The sequence below is a fragment of the Microtus ochrogaster genome, unplaced genomic scaffold (genome assembly GCF_000317375.1).
Source record: "Microtus ochrogaster isolate Prairie Vole_2 unplaced genomic scaffold, MicOch1.0 UNK3, whole genome shotgun sequence".
Lineage (NCBI taxonomy): Eukaryota > Metazoa > Chordata > Mammalia > Rodentia > Cricetidae > Microtus > Microtus ochrogaster.
Window position 1 is genome coordinate 6,144,395 of NW_004949101.1, and position 7,973 is coordinate 6,152,367.

Consider the following 7,973-nt stretch of genomic DNA (forward strand, 5'->3'; position numbering starts at 1 on the left):
GATAGATAGATAGATAGATAGATAGATAGATAGATAGATAGATAGATAGATAGGTGGGTGGGTGGATAGATGGGTGGGTGGATGGATAGATAGATAGATAGATAGATAGATAGATAGATAGATAGATAGATAGATAGATAGATAGGAACCCAAAGTTTCTCCGTGTGCAGCCCTGGCTGTCCTGGAACACATTGTGTAGACCAGGCTGGCCTCCAATGCAAAGGTTCTCTTGCCTCTGCCTCCATAGTGCTTGCATTAAAGCTGTGGGCCATCACAGCCAGCTGATAGATTAGCTGGTGCTAGGAGAGGATTGCTGACCTTACAGATATTCAAAAGGACAAAAACCTCTCAAACCTCAAATACCTAATATGTTTTCCCAACAAAAATGCTGGGAATTTACAAATACAGGCACTTGAAGGTTTTCTTTCTGTACTTTTTAAAGAGAAGGTGAAATCGTTTGACAGGAGGACTGCCTGAGAAGAGAATAGGTTAGATTCAGCATGCCAAGTGGGGATAAAGCAAGAGGGGCAGCTCAGTTTGTGATCTTGCAGAGGGAAAGGCGTTTGCTGATAATCTGTACTCTTGAACCACATACTGGTGCTGACAGTCAAGAAATATGGCTTAGTGTATCTGGTTTCATGTTGAAGTCTTTGATCCACTTGGACTTGGGTTTGGCAGGGTGACAGGTATGTATCTGGTTGCAAATCTCTATGCATTGACGTCTGAAGATACTTTCTTTTTTTCATTGTTTATTTCTTTATGCTTTATCAAAAATCAGGTGTCCATAGATATATGAATTTTCATCTGGGTCTTTGATTTGGTTCCATTGATAAATTGATAAATCTGTCTGTTTTTATGCTGATACCATGTGGCTTTTATTGTTCTACTCTATAGTACAGCTTGAATCAGGGATGGTGATACCTCGAGTGTTGTATATTTTGTTTGTGTTCAAATGAATAAAGCTTGCCTGGAGATCAGAGGGCAGAGCTAGCCACTAGTTAACCACAGAGGCCAGGCAGTGGTGGCTCACTTTAATCCCAGCACTTGGGAGGAGGAAGCAGGAAGATTGGGAGTTTAAGGCCACCCTGAACTTCACAAGATTGAACCAGTCTTAAAAGAGAAACAGAGCCAGTTGGTGGTGACTCACACCTTTGATGCCAGCACTAGGGAGGCACATGCCTTTAATACCAGCACTAGGAAGGTGGAGACAACAATATGATGTGGGTAGAGACAGGATCCCCCCAACCAGAGTCAGTCTGAAAATTCATAGAGACAGAATTGCCCCCATTCAGTCTAAGGATTCAGAGTCTCTGGTGGCTGGCTGCTCTGCTTCTCTGATCTTTCAGCTTTCACCCTAATATCTGACTTTAGATTTTTATTGATTAGGAGTAATTAGGATCACACTTCACTCCAGAAGTTTGTTTATTGTACAGGATTGCTTTAGCTGTCCATTTTTCTTAGTTGTTGTTGTTTTTGTTTTGTTTTTACATATAAAGTTAAGTATTGTTTTTTTCAAGTTCTGTAAAGAATTGTGCCAGAATTTCGATGAGGATTGCTTTTGGTAAGATTGTCATTTTCTATTTTAATCCTACCAATCCATGAGCTTGGGAGATCTTTCCATCTTCTGATATCTTCTCCCATGTCTTTCTTCAAAGACTTGAAGTTCTTGCTATATAGGTCTTTTACTTGCTTGGTTAGAGTTATATCAATATATTTTATATTATTTGTGGCTATTGTGACAGGTGTTGTTTCTCTAATTTCTTTTGTATATGGGAGGGATACTGGTAGGGTTTTTTTTTGTTTTTTTAGTTTATTTTGTGTCTAGCCACTTCACTGAAGGTATTTATCAGCTATAGAATCTCCCTGGTAGAATTTTCTGGGTCACCTATCTATACTATCATATTATCTATCTGTAAATAGAGATATTTTCATTTCTTCCTTTTCATTTTGTATTCACTTAATCTCCTTTAGTTGTCTTATTGCTCTAGCTAGAACCTCAAGTATTATTGGATAGATATAGAGAGACTGGACAACCTTGTCTTGTTCCTGATTTTAGTAGACTTGCTTAAAGTTTCTCTTTATTTAATTTGATTTTGGCTATTGGCTTGCTGTATATTACCTTTATTATGTTTATGTGTGCTTTACTTCCATGATCTCTCCAAGACTTTTATTGTGAAGGGGTATTAGATTTTGTCAAAGGCTTTTTCAGCATCTAATGAGATGATCATGTGATTTTTTTTTCTTTCATTTGTTTATATGGTGGATTACATTAACAACTTTTGTTATCCATCCTTGCATCTCTGGTATGAAGCCCACTTGATCATAGTGGATGATCTTTCCAATGTGTTTTTGAATTCAGTTTTCAATTATTTTTTATTAATATTTTTCATCATTGTTCTTAAGGGAAATTGGTCTGTAATTCTCTTTCTTTGTTGGGTCTTTGTGTGCTTTGGGTATCAGGGTAACTGTAGCTTTATAGAATGAATGTTTCTTCTGTTTCTATTTTGTGGAATAATTTGAGTACTGGTATTAGCTCTTCTATGAAAGTCTGGTAGAATCTGTCCTAAAAAAATCTAGCTCTGGGCTTTTTATTTATTTTTTAAGATGACTGCTTTTATTTCTTTAGGGGCTATATGCCTATTTGTTTATCTGATCTTGATTTAACATTGGTAAGTGGTCTATATCAAGGAAGTTATCCATTTCGTTTAGATTTTCCAATTTTGTGGAGGTTGTTGAAGTATGTACTCAGTTATATGTGGATATTAGCTATTAAGTAAATGATAATCAAGCTATAACCCACAGACTTAGGGGGGGGCGAGGTAACAAGGAGGGCGAAAGGGCAGGGGAGATACAGGAATCTCACTGTGAAGGGGAAATAGAATAGATATCACAGGTAAATGGGGGGACTGAATGGGGGTGGGGTGGGCATGGGAACAGGAGGGGTCAGGTTGGGGAGCATGGAGGGAGAGAGTACTAGCAAAGACAACTGGAATCAGGGGTACCTCTGAGATGACCTAGAACCTAGTGCAATGGAACCTTTGACCAAATGTTTGACCTGCAATGTGCCCTGCCTACAAGATATGCTGGGAATAAAGGTGGGACAGAAATTATGGCAGTTGCCAACTAATGACTAGACTAGCTTGAGACCCATACCATGAGAGGGAGCCCACCTCTGACATTGCCTGTAGGGTTAGGACCCAGAGGCTGGACAACCCAGACACCTAGGATAGAACCACACATGAACGGCAATAAATAAATCAATAAATGTCAACGAAATGACTCCTAGTGAATTTTGCTATACTCATAGATTGTTGCCTAGTCCAGTTGTCATCAGAGAGTCCTCACCCAGCAACTGATAGAAACAGATGCAGAGACCTACAGCCAAAGATTAGGCGGACCTCAGGGAATCCTGCTGAAGAGAGGTGAGGAGGAGTATTGGAACCAGAGGGGGCAAGAGACAAAGAAAACCAACACAATCAACTACCTTGGGCTCATATGCTCATAGGGACTCAGAGAGACTGAAACGCCAACCAGAAAGTTTGCGTGGGACTGACCTAGGCCCTCTGAATATGTTACACTTGGAAAGCTTGGTCTTCTTGTGGGACTCCTAACAGTGGACGTAGGGGCTGTTTCTGACTCTGTTACCTGTTTTGGGGTCCCTTCCCACCTACTGGGTTGCCTCTTCCAGTCTTAATAGCAGAGGAGATACTTGATACACCATGACTGGATGATATACATGGGAGGCCTGCCCCTTTCTGAAGAAAAAGGCGAGAAGGTTGGACTGGGAGGAGAGAAGGGAGGGACAGAAAACTGACTGGGATGGAAAAAATTAATACTAGTTTAAAAAATGAAATATGACTTCAACATGGTTGACCATGTGGCTTGGTAGGGAAGTCAGAACTTGAACATGTAAATACAAGCGGAGTGGGGGAGGAGGAAGAACGCCATTTTAAGATTTGAGGTATGAGTTAAGGCTTATTTAGTTGAAAACACTGAAGAAGCTGTTGTATTGGATATTGGAAAAGGAGTGTGAGATACACAGGAGGAATCAGGGAGGTGCCATTCTTCAGTAAAACTGATGATACAAAATTAGATGAGCTAGCACTGGGAAAGGCTAACACAAGAAGAAAACTCTTCAGACATAATCATCCTGTAGCACTGCTCGAGTTCTGCTAGTAATGTCTGAGGATGGGATCAGGACACAGAAAAGAGACCTTGAACTTGCAGCTCAACCTGTCACCGCAATCTCACACTTTAACTCTGAATCTTCCAGAAAGTTTAGCACTTTGCAAGTGTTCATTAGCACACTACTTACACTTGTGTGCAGAAGAAATCAGTGATTGTCCCTTAAGGATGTGGGCATGAGCAGTTTGTCACTTGAGATTAAAAGCATAGCAGAAATAAAACAAAAAAAAATGTCTGACTTCATAAACACAAGAAGCTTTGGAGTGTAGCTACAAGTATTTCAAAAAAGAAAAAACCTTGCATTTTTATCATAGGTAATTCATAATATTAAAAGGCATAAAGAACTTCTAAAAATAAAAATGTAGGTCAATATTTCAATAGAAAAATTGCATGAGATTTGAGAGTTCACAAAGCAAGAAATAATGTCTTACATTCAAGTGAAAGATGATTCAGTTTTATAATCACAAAAGAAATGTAAATGAAGATAATAATGAGACAGGGTTTCAGCCTGAGCTTGGCGCTGCTGATGTGGACTAGCCGAGATCTCTAGAAGCAGTGGGCAGGCTGCTGACAAGAGTTATTTTAAGGAACCAGTGAGCTAATGATGCAGCCCAGAGCCCGTGAGGAACAAAGCTGTGGGCTGGCGTCCCAGTAGCAGTGATGGCACAGGCACTTGTGGTGTCTTCGAGGGTTGATGGAAGGCAAGAGTAAGTGGTGAGGGCCCACCAAGGAAGAAATCTAAGACAGATCAGCTTTGAAGTTAAAAATGAAGTTTAGGGTTCAGGATACAGCTAAGCAGCAGAACACTTGCCTACAATGTGTGAGAATTAGGTTTTGTGTTTCGTTCTCAGCACCACAAACACACATGAAACCACTTTAATCAATTAAAAACAACAACAACAAAAAGCCTCCTTGAATCTTGAGGTACATTTCTCTATTACAGCTGTCCTCAACCTTGCTAATGCATTAAAATACAATTCATGGATTTTTATACAGTTCATGTTACAGTGACCCCCAACCACAAAATTATTTCTTTGCTACTTCCTAACTCATTTTACTATGGTTATAAATTGCTAAGTAAATATCTGATATGCAACCCCGAAGGGGTCTCAACTGCTTTAGTGTGTTATCCTGCCTGTTGGAAGTGAAAATAAATCCCTGGAGGAGGATAAAACCATTCAGAATCTCAAAGTGTCCTCATGAAGTTTTTAAGCGCAGTGTCCACCATGCAATGAAAAGTTACGCGGCAGCAGGAAACTGCTCCAACAGAGCACTGAAAGCGGAGAAAGTGAGAACAGGTGTTCTAGACAAAATGTTGAATGACCAATGTCTATTAAGAACTTGGGTGCTGAACTGAGTAATTTGCTTAACAAAAAGCTTCTCAGAGAATTGGACACTGTAAAACCAGATGACCGTTCTAGAACAACAACAAAAAAGGATATGGATTCAATAGGTGAATTTGATCCACTCAGCTGAAGCGTGGTTAGTCCTGTTAGTGTGTTCCACACTGAGAACTGAAACAGAAGAGCAAGTCCAGCACTATAGTTGAGAGACAACCGGGAAGTTTTGGAATCCTCCTTATAATGGGCAAACCAATATTTTAACAAATAATGCCAGTTTGATGGAATTAATGTTCTGATATTCTATCAAGGGTGTGGTAGCAACAGGCAAAACTAGTGCAAAAACAAAACTCAGATCAGTCATTGTAAAAGTGCTGAAAACCAAGGTTAGGAAAAATAAAAAAATTAACTACTTAGGAAGAGGTGCATTGGACTGCAAAGAGCAAGAGTTGAGATTTGCGCATGAGCACGCAGCAAACAATGAAGTGGAGAGACAGTGTGATGTGTTTTTGGCAATAAAGGAAAAATGTCTTCAACCTAAATTTCCACGCCCAACAAAATCTTTCCAACTTGGCATTTAAAATCAGAAGTGTTTTCAGAAAAAAACAATACAGAATTAGTTAATAGTATCTACTGGAGGGATTGTCTCCAATGTTCTGAAAATAAATTCCAGGTAGGTTACAGAGTCAGTTGGAAAAGGTAACATGGGAAAGGAGCCCCGGACTGTGAGGTAAATAAAAATCTTAGCCAGAGAAAACATTATATTAACAAGGAAGAGACTGGCAATCTGGAAAAAGGCTAAGTTAGCAACACAGATTTATCAAAGCATGTCATTAAGAGAGTGCCCAGGATTCCTGTACTCAGTACCCAAAGAAACACACAAACCATCATTAGGACGACAGGAAAGCCAACAGAGAATGAACAGGACATGGCCCTGTGATAAAGAGTGGCAGCTGGATAGCCACCAAACTTTAAATAGCTCCTTACCACATGTCATAGTTTGGTAAAACCAAGGATTTTTTTTCTTTTTCCAGTTTGTTTGCTTTTGTTTTTGCTAGCAAAACCACTGTAAAATGTTCTGATCCTTATCTCACTCTCTGAAATGTAATCAGAATTGAACAAAGGATAGCATTAATGTTATATTTGATAAGAAGTTATTACCATGGAAGGGAAATTAGCTGACCTAATTCTACAGGCACATGACTTCCTTGGCATTCTTCTCGGGGATCTCATTTTTGAGGGGAGCTACATCTAGGGGCAGAGCGGAAGGACTGAGAAAGAGAATTCCCGATACGACCAATGGCAATAACCCGAGAGAACTTTCACTGAACAGGTTGGATACCAGTCTATTAAGCAACGCTCAGCAAAAATGAAGTAAGATACACAGTGCTGATACCAGCTAGCTAGGCCAGGGAAGGCCAAACTGAGCAAAGCAAAGTTCAGGAAGCCAATCAGAAAACAGTTAAGTGCTTGCCCTATGCCTGTGCGTTTAACATCGTTTTACCACGTAGCTTGTAAGATACCTTAGGCTTGGACACAATGTTAGCACAGATTAGCATGGCTTGCAATAGATGGTTCGAGATCTATAGCAGGCAAAAAACACAGTGGCCATCAACGTTTGAGCCCTTTATGTGACTACACTTCTGGAACACAGAGAGGTATTGTCCATTTGATTTGTTCTCAAAGTTTGAACAGTATGTTTGGTGGATGTATTCATTTATTAATGTTATTATGCACAGTTTGTGCCTGCGTGTACTGTATGTGACTTGAATCTGTCAGTGTGCAGTGACATGCTTCGATGACCTTGCTTGTGCATGTGTGTTATCTGCTCAAGCGTGTGAGCATGGATGTGTCTTCAGGCTGGGGGTGGGGAGAGCAACAGACATTAGTTACTCTGACTTATGAGTGTGACACTGGTGTTATCTGGATGGCTTCTATCCTGCCGAGCAATGCAACTGAGTGTCCCAGAGAAATGAGTCCATTCCACACAGACAATAGAATCTGATAAAAACAAAATACCTCTATTCCCTATTTATTCCAGTTTGTCTGACCATCGCCCATTTTGATTGGTACTGCTTGGAACATAAACAAGAGGTATATTTCAGGGCTCCTAGCAGGAGATTAAAAGATGCTGAAACAGAGTCTGAAACACTCAGTGCTATTTTCATTTTCAATTACCAACTGCCACTGTTCTCAAAGCTTTGATTATAGCAACCTTTGCAGGTCAGTGACATTCCATAAAAAGTGATAAATGGAGCTGGCCTCATCACAGAAGAAAAGGTGCCATAATGCATACTGAGTGCCAGGTAGCTAGTTTCTTAAATACATAAATTCGAAGAGATATTGGAGGATCCTCCAACGGGCGGTGGTGGCGCACGCCTTTAATCCCAGCACTTGGGAGGCAGAGGCAGGCGGATCTCTGTGAGTTCGAGACCAGCCTGGTCTACA

At 40.2% G+C, this 7,973-nt stretch overlaps 1 protein-coding gene across 1 annotated transcript in view; it reads right to left on the minus strand.

The window, feature by feature from the left end:
- The window catches only part of Macrod2 (MACRO domain containing 2), a 1,889,857-nt gene that overhangs the window by 16,796 nt on the left and 1,865,088 nt on the right, over window positions 1–7,973 (minus strand). The window lies entirely within an intron of this gene.